Below are 12,868 nucleotides of genomic sequence, written 5' to 3' on the forward strand. Positions count from 1 at the left end.
ATCTTCATCTAGTATGTAAGAACTTATGATCTGATCCACAGAATATTTAGAATTCTAACTCTTAAATAAAAGATAAGATTGGAAAAGCAGAGAGAATATAATATGATAAGAGTCCACCTTATGATATTTTGAAGGGAAATGAAGTCACTAGATTAAAATAACTCTTCAATAAATTAGAACTTTTTATCTATTTAATATTTTTCTTAACATCACTTATATTTGATATCTTATTTTGACATGTCATATTAATGTGAAAATGTCTAAAATTCTTCATATTATAGTAAATAGATAATTTCAAAGACAAAATAAAACAGATGCAGAGCAAGAATGGAATAAATATTAATGATAGGTGTTATAGGATGTAGGAAATTCATTATAAGTTAAGGTGGGAAGTAACTACATTCACACTGTGAGTGCATTCATTCTCTCTGGAATGTTCAAGTATGAGCAAAGTAATATTTGAAAGTTATTTTATATATAAATTATATTTTTATTTGAGTGATTGGCTACACTTTTAAAATGGTTGTACCCATGTACATTATTAAACAGGAAACAGTACAACAAATAAAAGAAGTGCAGACATTTTTGTCAGCTTTACCTTTAATATTTTTCTAAAAATGTGAAAATCTAACTGAAGTTTTATAATCAATCATTCAGATGATAATGCCCTACCAATTACCACAACTAATTTTAAAAGGAAATATAGTGAAAATTTGCACTGCCACACTTTCATTTTTTGTAATTTTCTCTTTCCTTTTGTTTGTCTACAGAGAGTGCCATATCCAGGCTATCCAAATCCACTCTATCCAAAATATCCAGCATATCCAACATATCCAGCATATGCAAATTATCCATATCCTGCAGTTTTTCCAAACCCACTACCATATCCCTATCCTTATAATGATCGTCAATAACTACAGGATGTATTGACAGGTAGATATATCTAATGATATTTTATATTCTCCAAAGTAGCAATGGTAATAGATAAATCAAAAAAAAAAAAACAAAAAAAACAAAACAAAACTGAAAATGTAGTCTGGTATAGCCCTCCTGAAATACGCATATATATATTTTTTGTCTAAATGCTTCCAAGGTACATTGTTATAATGATTTGACTAAGATATGGAGTTTTCAGGACTGCAATATTGTTCTTATCCTGTTCCTTACAGCTCCGATTTCATGACTTTGAACTGTTTCTAGTTTTTCAAAACCCAAATTTTCTCATGAATGTGACACTTATGACAACGACATTTAACCACTATGTAGAACTTAAGGCCATTAAAAGACATATTGATGAGAACACTTGATTGGAATTTAATATAACTGTGACTGGAGAGAGTGCCACCCTTAAATCTGTGCCTGAAATTATTTATGATTTTTCCTACTAAAATATAAATCCTTGAAGCATCTGCACAAGTACCATCTGGAAACTTGCAATTTAGACTCCAAAACCACAGCCAGAACTGTGCAAAATGCAAAATCACAGTCTGCATCTTAACAAGATCCCTACATGATTCATAAATTATAACTTGAGAAGTTTAGCCTTGAATAATTAAGACATAGAACAATGCTCTAATATATAACCAACAAGAATATAGGAGAATATTATCAATTTATTAGGAAGTCAATATTATAAAAATATGAAATATTCAAAAATATATGGCAAATTAAATATATCACTATAAAATAAAATAATAATTTTGAAGATAAAAGGTTGTCTACAGTTGAAAAACAGCAGTATATCCAAACGATCTCAATTATACTAAGTGTGCTTGGAGAATTTACTCAACTTGAATTCCCTGCAGCCATTAATGTCTGGGCGGAGTCAAAATTAGGTTCACTCAGTGTTAAGTGTTAAGTAAGCTGAAGATATTTTTCCAATTAAAAATCTATAAAATATTACTGGACTGAAAAATAAGGGTGAAATGTATAGTCTCTGTCTCAGTGGGGCTGGGAGGGGGGACTCAGTGTTTGGGCTTAGAGGAGGTGAAGATCTGGCCAACACTGGGTCAAGACAGAGCTGATGGCAACAAGTGGGCATTGTGAACAGGTGAGCAGCCATCAAGTGTTATATGAGATAGAACTGAGAAACAGGAAACCGGGAGGTCATTATTCATGATAATGTACAGTTAAAATTTAATGATTTTTTTTTCTCTTTATCTACAGCTTTGATGGGGAATTTTCTTTTCTCATGATGATTCTCTTACTCCAAAGTCCTCTACCCATCTAGCAACAGTTTATAAAGGAAAAACAGGCATCATGTCCAATGTGCTTTTATAAGTGTGTTTTATAAAATAATTAAGAGCATGTACTAGATTAATGATCTAATTTACTCTATTGGGATTTGAAAATAATTTGACTCATTAATAATTTGCAGTTTTCCCAAAGAGAAAATTGTATGAAGTACAACACACAGTTGAGATTAATGATTAGTATTTTTAAACGCTGGTTAGGTATTCTCTGAATGGTTTGATTTTTTTCTTTATTCTGTTGGTGAATTGAAATTATTCAGCACAATAAATTGATTTATCAAGCATATACTGTATATCCCATTGTATTTATTTCTTAGCGTTACCATAACTAAGTCCCAAACTAGTGAACAAAAACACAGAAAATTTTGCCTTCACATTTCTATGCACAGAGTATTGCTCTCCCTGAGGTATGTGTCTTTGCTTCCAAGGTATATGTCTTTGCTTCTTTCTAGTTTTTTTGTGTTTACTGGCAAATTTGTATATTCGATTGAGTAGCCTGAGTCAGCATATTGCAAACTAACCACCACATTGTAAAATGTTACCAAATAAATGGGAAAAAGATTTATGTTGAGATCCATTTGGCAGATATTGGTGGAACACTATCAAAGTTACTCCTTTAATTATAAGAGATTTCAGGGCCTCCTCAAGCATCAATCTCTTCAAATTTCCAAGTATACTTTACAGAGTTGTATTCAAAAACAGTTGTAAAGGAACCCATTTTATTTTGACCTATTAGTTATATATTCTTGAGAAATTTAGGAAAACCCAGTACAAATAAATAGGAAAGATGCCTTGTCATATGGTCAGTAAGTGCATGTTTTGGACGTGGCTCTGCAAACCAAATTTTGTGAGAGACAGAGAAGTGTATCATCTGCAGGTAGTGGAGACAAAAACCATGCATTCCTTCATAGGCAGCCTCCTTGGTTAGCATGGAAACCATCTTTCAGAAAAGTAGGGGGAGAAAGGAGAGAAAGAAACTCTTGGTGATTGGATAGTGGGCTGCAGGTTAATCTTCTGATCATGTCAGTCACTGAGCATGCTCAGATGGGGCTCATGCTTCCATCAAAATCATGTACAGAAAAATAGTGACTCTACTCCCCTACCCAGGGATTTGAGCATTTAATGTAATTAATACTCATTTAGAGTCTGAAGCTCTGATGCTACATGCTCTGTCTTTTTAATAAAGACAGTGCAAACAAAGTAGAGGTGGTTGGAATTTGGTAACTTGGACAGACTGAAATAGAAGGTTAGTAACACATTTTGCTATTGACTAAATTGAACAGAGAGGGTTAGCTACATTTTACCTGGATAACCAGATGGGGGTTCTTGTTTTTAAAGAACCGACATACGTTAGTAATTAGTAGCTCTCATTATATCCTAATTGCCTTGCCGGAAGACCTAACTCTGTTTCCCAGGGTACTAAAGCCTTAGAATGGTCTGTTTTAGCCACTTGTTCCTTGTCTTCTGAGGCTCAGGTCAGGTAACAGCCTTGTACGAGTAGCTCAGATTTACAAAAACAAACAAACAAACAAAAACATTACTTCAGCTAATCTATTGATGGGACCTATGTTGACTTCAAGTCTTGACTATGATAACTGTGCTGCAATGAATTAGTGAGTGTATCTATCCCTTCAAATTGGTGTTTTTGTATTCTTCAGCCAAATACCCTGAAGTGGGAACAACTAAAAGGTATACAGCTTGTATTTTAAGGTTTTTGAGAAATCTCATACAGTTTCATTAATAATTCTACCCATTTAAAATCCCTTCAACAGTGTTTGATTATCACTCATTCTCATCTCTGATTACTACTAATTCCACACATTTTTTTATAGTAATGTCTCTGTCCTTTAGTGGTTTGTCTTATTAATTTCCAACTCAACAAATAATGTCCCATGAGATATTATGAAGTAAAATGATGAATCTCTCATGAAAGAAAGAAATTCAGTTAAAAAACTAAAGGGTACCAAGATATAGAATACTTTTTGACTACATCATCATCCAAATGTGTCATAGGCCACAAGCAAGACTTTCTATTGAACTTTAACTCACCAGAATATGGCTTAGATGTCAGGCTATTGTATTCCATTGTTAAGGGAAATGATAATTTTATGGTAATAAAACTAACTTAATAAATAGTTAATAATATCAAGTATACTATATGTAGATATTATACTTAGATTCAGTTGAATCACTATTGTTAAAATACTTGAACAAAAATTGGGAGACCACTTGTAATACTGAGGTAATAATGACTGAGAACAGAAGGTCAAAATGTATTATGATAAAGCTGACTACTGTCTTTATTGTTGGCACCGTAAGTTAACTGTTTAGGAGCATATTCTGTCTACAACATCCCAACAATAATATTATCCGCAAAAAAGATAATAACGTCTGCATTATCAAAATCACAATGCAGAATGAAAAAAGTCCATGATGTGAAATTTGTGTTCCTTCATACATGCCTTATTGATATTTAATGAGTTGGTTACAGTTTATCACTGTCAATCTCTTTTCACTGATGTTTTTTAATAATAGAAACCCATTTTTCTTTCTAAAAGACATGAGTTTCAAGCATAATCTTGTGTATATAGCCTTTTTTAAATAAGAACTATATTATTAATGCATACAAGAGCTGTGGTTTAGGCCAGAGAGATGGAGAGTGAAAAGTGAGAGGATTCACCAGAGACAGAAGGGAAGGAGAACAGGCTGATTGACTGAAATTCACTGCTGAGGAAGAGTGTGGGCAAGATAGATGAAGTCATCTGTGTCATTTGAGTCAGCTCCCTGGTGGGGGATCAAACTCATGCTGCAGTGGCTGTAAATAGCTTCATAGTGCTGAGACTTAACCCCTGTGCCACCAGCGAGGCCTGTGCATATAATCTTTCACTTATTAATTTTTTTATTGTCAGATTATCTGACTTGCCCTTTTTTTTTTCTTCATCATTTCTTTTTCTCAGTGTGCATGGTAGAGGAGCAACTCTAGATGCAAGTTTCTTTGAGGTCAATACATTCTAATTTAATATATCATATTTCGTATCCTATAAAATATGGCCTACAAGCTTAGCTGAGTCTCTGAACTATTACTTGTAACATTCCCCTATTTTTATCCTGGTTCTGTTTGCCTGAGTACCTATTTTAAATCTTGTCCAAGATCCTTCATTCTTATCTCAAACCATAGAAGCCATAAAATAACCCATTTCACTCTCACTCTATAGCTGTCGGCTATAGAACATTAATCTTGTTTTGTCCTCCACTGGTAAGCACCAATGAGAGTTTCTATCAGTAACTATTGCTTGACTTGGTAAATTTCAACTGAGATTTATTGATGGATCTTAAGTTAATAGGGGGCAAATGCTTTCTGGATGTTGTAGACACAACAGAGATCAAAAGAGACAAAAGTCCACCCTTTGTATCTGGAGTGGCAAATGAGAAGTTAACAATGCCTACCTCAGATAGTGAAAAATGCTCTAAAAGAAGCAAAGGGTAAGGCTATGCCATACATATCATTATAAAAATGAATCCAAAACAATCTCTCCTGTCTCTCCTGTTTCTCGCCTTAGCAGTGTGTTTCAGTAAATCTGCATGTTCAGCTTCCCCCTCTGTCTTACTGTCTCAGATGAATGCTTTTATTGCCTCTGGCCTACACATCAGTTCTTTTACATAAATAAAATAAATAAAATAAAATAAAGTAAAATAAAATAAAGATTTAAAAAGTAAAACTAGAGAATTGGTGGGAATGGAAAGAACTGAATAGATTAAAAGAGACAGTAAAGAAGAACATCTATATATTGTGCATGTGTGTACATATATGTGAAATAAATATGACATATATGCAACATTCAAATAGATGTATGAAACTTTATAATAACTTGGATATGGAGGATAAGGAAAATAACACGTGTAGATGATAGTAACTTTCACTGTGATAGAGAACTCTTAAGAGAAGATCAGGACAGACTGAAAGCATCTCAAATTTAGTATATCAAAAAGGAACACTTTATTGTCTGCCTACGTCTATCTTTTGTTTCCTCCATCATCCCTTCACATGTTTGTCGAGATTACCTGCAAATCATATCCTTGACTCCTCTCTATTTCTTACCCCAGCAGTCAATTGAGCATAAAATCTTTCTGAGTCGATCTCAAATATCTCTTAGACCACCATCATGTTATTGGAATGATCCAGTCTGTTCACTCCTCTCACTGATTACTGCTATTATCTAACATATTTTTTACACTGTAGTCCAAATAGTTTCTCAAAAATTAAAAGTTGGTCTTTTTTACTTAAATTCTTTCCCATTGATTCTCCATTGCTTATAGGATAATAGTCAAACACTTAAACTCACCTATAAATCCACATATCATGTGAATCTTCCTGTCTGCCTTAAATCTTTTTTTATTTTTTAAAGATTTATTATTTATGCATACAGAACTGGGGTACAGGCCAGAGGTGTGGTGAGTGAGAGGCTTCACCAGAGACAGAGTGGGGAGCAGAACAGTCCGACTGACTAAGTACACTGCTGAGGGGTGGGTCAGGAGAGGTCTCCCGGGCCATGTGGATCACCTCTGCAGCAGGGATCCAACTCTCACTGAAGCGGCTGCAGCTGGCTTGCAGTGCTGTGTCCAAACCCGTTGTGCCACCAGGGAGGGTCCTTATCTCTTAATACCTACAACAGCCATTATTTTTCAATACTAACTGTGTTTGTTTGTTTTTTTTAAGTTTCAATGAATGACACTTCTACTTCTATATTTTAATGCATATGCTTTTTTTGTTCACCTGGAAAACTTCCATTTTATATTACTCTGCTCAATCCCTGTTCTTCCTGACCTGTATCTGTTGTCACCATTTCACCTCAGTGTTTGTTATGTGACCCTTCATCGAGTTCTTTTGGACAATGCTTAATTTTACCAGCAGTGTTTTTAGTTGTGTATTTATGTTTTTGTCTTCCTCTCTTGATTGTGTTGAGTATCTACTGTTGAGTATGATAAGGGAGGGAAAATGAAGCATGTACACAATGGATGTTGAAGTAATGCTCCGAAAATTATACAGTTTTGTAAACTGACAAATCAATGTTTTGAAAAATATTTGATTGTTTATAATCCTTCCAATTCACTTCTAAACTTCTTAACTCCCTCCAGTGTGATATATTCTTTTATAAACTCCTTGTGCTTTCTGATTCTATGTCTGTTAGATCTTTACATGTTCTAGAAAACCTGTTGGCCCTTTGTAGCCTTGTATTAGAGTCTCTGGAGAGACTGCACTTAGAGTTACCTATTAACAAAGGTTGTCATAATTGAACCTCCTTAACACATTTTTTATAGAGCAAAACTTTTAGAATTACCAGGTATCTTGAATATGTATTTGACTTTAAATAGTATTAACACTAAATATATCGTTATTTTGGTTGGGTGTAAAAGAACAATGTGGTTGTCTTAGTCTACTTGAGTTGCTATGAAAATTTTCTCTAAGTGAAAGCTATATATCACAAATGATGTTCAAATTAAGATGTTTGAGTTTCCTTTTTCAATGATCTTTGCTGGTTTATTTAAAAATCCTTAGGTTTTACCTCCTCCTACTGGTATTAAAGAGAATTTCATTTTTAAGACATTTGGAAATCAAAAACATTAACTTTTTTAAGATTTCATAGTATTCTGTGAAGCCATCAAATATTTATTTATTGCAAAGTATTTATTTGTTGCAATGTATTAAATTACTTATTCAATTTCTTTAACAACTATAGTAATATAACTAGTATATATTATAGTACATATTAGTATAATATAGTGTATCTTATGGCATAATATCTAATACCATACAAAATTGCTAAATTTCATAATGTGTGTTGTAGTAGAGTGTCAACAATCACTAAAGAAATGTAGTCAAGCACAACATTTGCTTTGTATTTATTTTTCATTAAGATTATATTTTGTCAAGGCTGTTGAAATTTTTTTTTTTCATTTATTTGTGCATACAGAACTGGGGTACAGGCCAGAGGTGCAGGGGCTGTGAGAGGATTCACCAGAGACAGAATGAGGAGCAAAACAGGCAAATGGACGAAATACACTGCTGAGGGGAGCAGCGGACAGGTCAGGAGATATCTGCCATGCCATGTGACCTTTGGGCAGACCGTGCTAGAACTCATGCTAAAGTGGCTTTAGCTTCTTTGTGCTGTGCTTTAACCCACTGTGCTATCAGGGAGGGTCCTGCATTTTCTTTTTTTTAATTTTCAGGTGAAATGGTGTTTGTAGGGCCCTCCCTGGTGGTGCAGCGGGTTAAAGCACAGCACTATAAAGTTAAAGCCACTTCTGCATGAGTTCTATTCCCGCCTGCCCCAGAGGTGACCACATGGTGTGGCAGACCTCTTCTGACCCGCCCACTGTCCCCTCAGCAGTGTACTTCATCCATCTGCCTGTTCTGCTCCCCACTCTGTCTCTGGTGAAGCCTCTCCCCGCCCCTGAGCCTCTGGCCTGTACCTCAGTTCTGTATGCACAAATAAATCATTTTTTTTTAAAAAAGAAAGAAATGGTGTTCTTTCTTTTGTAGATGTTTTATCTCTTTTATTCTATAAATGACTTCTTAGTTCCAATTGTTTGATGATATAATTTTCTATCATTCTATTTTATCTGAATTTCCTCAATTTTAATCTTTATTTAAAAAATTATGACTTTTCTTTTTTCTTAAGCATTTTATCATTTATTGTTTTTGTTGAAATTCTGAATGCTTCCTACTTTGAGTTATTCTGACAAATATTCTATTTTAACTTTTAAGTTTAATTATTTCCTCATTATTTTTAAAATTTAATATCCTTTAACTTTAGCACAATTTTATATATACAGAAAGATTATAAAGGCAGTAGAGTTCCTGTACATCTTACACTCAGTTTTTTCAGAGATAAACATTTTGATAAAGGACACTTAATTGGCCACAGACAATGTCCGAATAGTTAAATAATAACTGACTTTTTTACCTGCATACACAATTATAAGACTACTCAGGCTCAGAAAACAGCAACAAAAGGACTTATTTAAAAAAACAGGGAAAAACAAAGAATTATTGATGCCCAGAGTGGCCGTTTATGTTGCCCAAAGCCATGCTCAGTGTTTCTTCAGTCCTGCACAAAAGCAGTTAAAATGGCGTCTTACTGCCACTGAGGACATGAGGCTCCGCTCCCAGTTAATAGGCCACACATCTGAGATGACATTTTCCTGCCCCTGCCAACACGTGGCAGCCAAATATAGGCCAAGTTCTCACTTAGGAACACAGCAGAAGATACAACTAGAGATGCTCCATGAGATGCTGGGATGTCCCAGCATAGCACCAGTCAAGGACATTCAAAACAATAGAGGCCAATGACCCAACAAGCAGCCTCAATCATGTGTCTGAGCAAGACTCCTGGCTACAGGTCGCCTGTCTCCTCCACCAGCTGCAGCTCAGCAAGATGCCTTATTCGGGTCTCCTGTATCCTTCCCAGGCCAAAACAGCCTTTTGGAAGATCATCATGGTAGAAGCCCAAATTTGTTAACCCCAAATGCTAAATGACAAAGACAGTTTCACAAAGGACTACTCCAAAAAGACTCCCCTCAAGCCCTCTTTTTCAGTCACTTATATCACCCCACTTTTAGCAATTTCCCTGAGTTCTCTAAGTAGTTGCTGGTGCCTCTGGGGGATACCACCTGCCACAGTTTATATGTTCAATCACTGGTTATGGCTACCACTGGTTACAATCTTACACTCATATTTGAACTAGTTACAATGAAAAAGTACTGATATCATTAACTAAAGTCCATACTTCATTCAGATTTCCTCGTTTTTTATTAACTGTCCTTTTTTTTTTTTTTTAAAGATTCATTCATTCGTACAGAACTGGGGTACAGGCCAGAGATGCGGAGGGTGAGAGGATTCACCAGAGACAGAGCAGGGAGCAGAACAGGCAGGCTGGCGAAGTACACTGCTGAGGGGAGCAACGGGCGTCAGGAAAGGTGTGCCACACCATGTGGTCACCTCCAGGGCAGGCAGAGATCAAACTCATGCGGAAGTGGCTTAAGCTTCTTAGTGCTGTGCTTTAACCCCCTGGGCCACCAGGGAGGGCCCTAACTGTCCTTTTTAAATCCAGGATGTTATGTAATATTATAGAACATCTAATTCTTAAATCTCCTGATTCCTTTGTCTGTGACAGTTTTTGTTGTTTTAAATGAACTTCAATGTTAAAGAATACTTGTCAGGTATTTTGTATAATGGACCTTAGGTAGAACTTGTCTTGTCTTTCTCATCAGTAAACAGAGTGATAGGCTTTTGGAAAGAAGAGCACTGAGGTAAGGTAACATTTTATAATTTCAGCATGTCAAGGTTATATATACTATGGACATGACTTATCACTGTTGATGTTAACTTTAGTAAATATGACATGTGTATTTGATCTCATTCCCTTTTGATTTGGAAAAGTTAAAAAAAAACTTTGAGGATTTCCAGGGACATTTGCATTTGTGCTTGACTTTAAATGGTATTAATAATACATATATCATTATTTTGAATGGGTGTATGAGGACATTGTGGTTATCTAAGTCTATTTGAGTTGCTATGAAAACTTAACATAGACTGAGAAGTTTATGGAGAACAAAATTTTATCACATTTTTGGAGCCTAGGAAGCCCAGGATAAAGTGTGAACAGAGTCAATGTCTGGTAGGAGCCTAAGTTCATCTGTCTGCATGTTGTGTCCTTCATGCAGAAGGAGCAAGAAACTTCTTGGGTTACTCTTTATAAGTGGGCTAATTTCATTCATGAAGTCTCCACTCTTATGAATTAATTCCCTCCCTAAGCCACATTCAAATAGTATCACTTTGGAATTTAAGATTTTACAATAAAAATTTGGGGGGCACATAAGCATTTAGTTGACAGTTGTGATTATATAAAGTAGTATTTAGAGATTTTTACTATAGCATCAAGGAGCAAAATGGTATGATACTAAAATTTGATTTAAAATACTCTACAAAATACTCTAATGAAGATCAAACTGGAGTTGGATAGGTGAAAGAGCTTTGGAAAATGTTGGTGTCGAATTTGGTGAGGTCCAGATGACTTCTGGTGTATTTCTCTACACTTTAGGATGGTAAAGGAGGGACTGTGATAGGGCCCTGGAGCTTTGGTAAAGGGCATGTGCATACTGAATGTCCAACTAATGTTCCCCAAATTATGCAGCTTGTAAATTGACAAGTCAACAAAATTTAGAAAGAACACACACATATCTATAGAAATAAATGTGAAATAAAACTTATTTGTAAAGTGCAACAGAAAAAAATTCATATTAGATAATTTTAAAGGAATCTTTGATCGTTAAATAATTCTTTCTGTTAACGTGCTTCAATATGTCCTTCTAAGCCACTTTTTAAAAACATCGTTGCTCCCTCTAATTTGGTATATGTTTATTTCCTTTTACACATTTGTTTTCCTGATTTTATGTTTACTAGATCTTTATCTGCGGAATTCTTCTTGGTAATTTTTAGCCTTTTGTCAGAGTCTCTGGAGTGGAAAGTATTTGCAGTTACCTATTAACAAAGTTTTTAATCCATAACTCATTATTGAAAGTCCTAATGATTTTTTCCAGAACTTTAAAATCAACTTGATATGTAAGCTTACCCTTTTCAATCACAAATTTGTAATAAAAATCTTCTCAGATGCTGGCATAAAAAGTAATCTGGTAGAAATAATAGAATGAAAACATTTCATCCTTTGCATTCTGAATCTCAAAGATTATCTGCAAGCATGGAAAGTTCTTGAGGATATTTTCTTATATTTCATTCCTGCTCCCCTCAGCATTGTACTTAGTCAGTTGGCCTGTTCTGCTTCCCAGTCTGACTCTGGTGAATCCTCTAACTGCCCCTGCACCTCTGGCCTGTACTCCAGTTCTGTATGCATAAATAAATAAATCTTTTAAAAAAATGACAAAGTTTGAAAAGGCAATGAGCTGGAACATGACAATTTATGATAATTTGGGGCGTGGGTATAAAGGAAAAGCATGTTTAAGAGAGGGGAAGAAAGAAATATGTATTTAACAAGACAAGAATAAAGCTGTTAATTGGTGAAATAGTTGACACTTCTAAATTAAGTTTCCCAGAGATGAGCTGGAAATAAAAATCTTCAGCAATAATATTTGGTAATTATCATTACAGTCCAACTCTTATGCAAACTGTAGTGCTTAAGTGTTGCACATCTGGACTCAAATCCTTTGAATAATAAATACAGAGTGAAAGAAAAACATTTTGCTTTCATTTTAGACTGCTTTCCCTAAATTAGAAATATGAATGTAGCATTCCTTTGTGCCTTTTCATGATTTATAGATCATTTCTTTTATTAATGAATAATATAAAAAGGTACTGGTATAACACCATTTGTTTATATCTTTATCAATCTAATGGTAGCATCTTGAAGTTACTTTTCCAAATAACAATTTAAAACTCTTTCAAAAAATATCCACCACCAGCTTGAGGATTTTTCAACATCATAAATCACAACCTTTGGAATCAAAAAAACTATAGTAAATATGTTTAATTTGGGGTGAAGAAAGTAATAATGAAAGGGAAAAAACAAATAACAAAGATGCCAGTACTTCTGGTTACCTTG

Source organism: Condylura cristata, unplaced genomic scaffold (assembly GCF_000260355.1).
Source record: "Condylura cristata isolate star-nosed mole 26May11 unplaced genomic scaffold, ConCri1.0 scaffold00012, whole genome shotgun sequence".
Taxonomy (NCBI): Eukaryota; Metazoa; Chordata; class Mammalia; order Eulipotyphla; family Talpidae; genus Condylura; species Condylura cristata.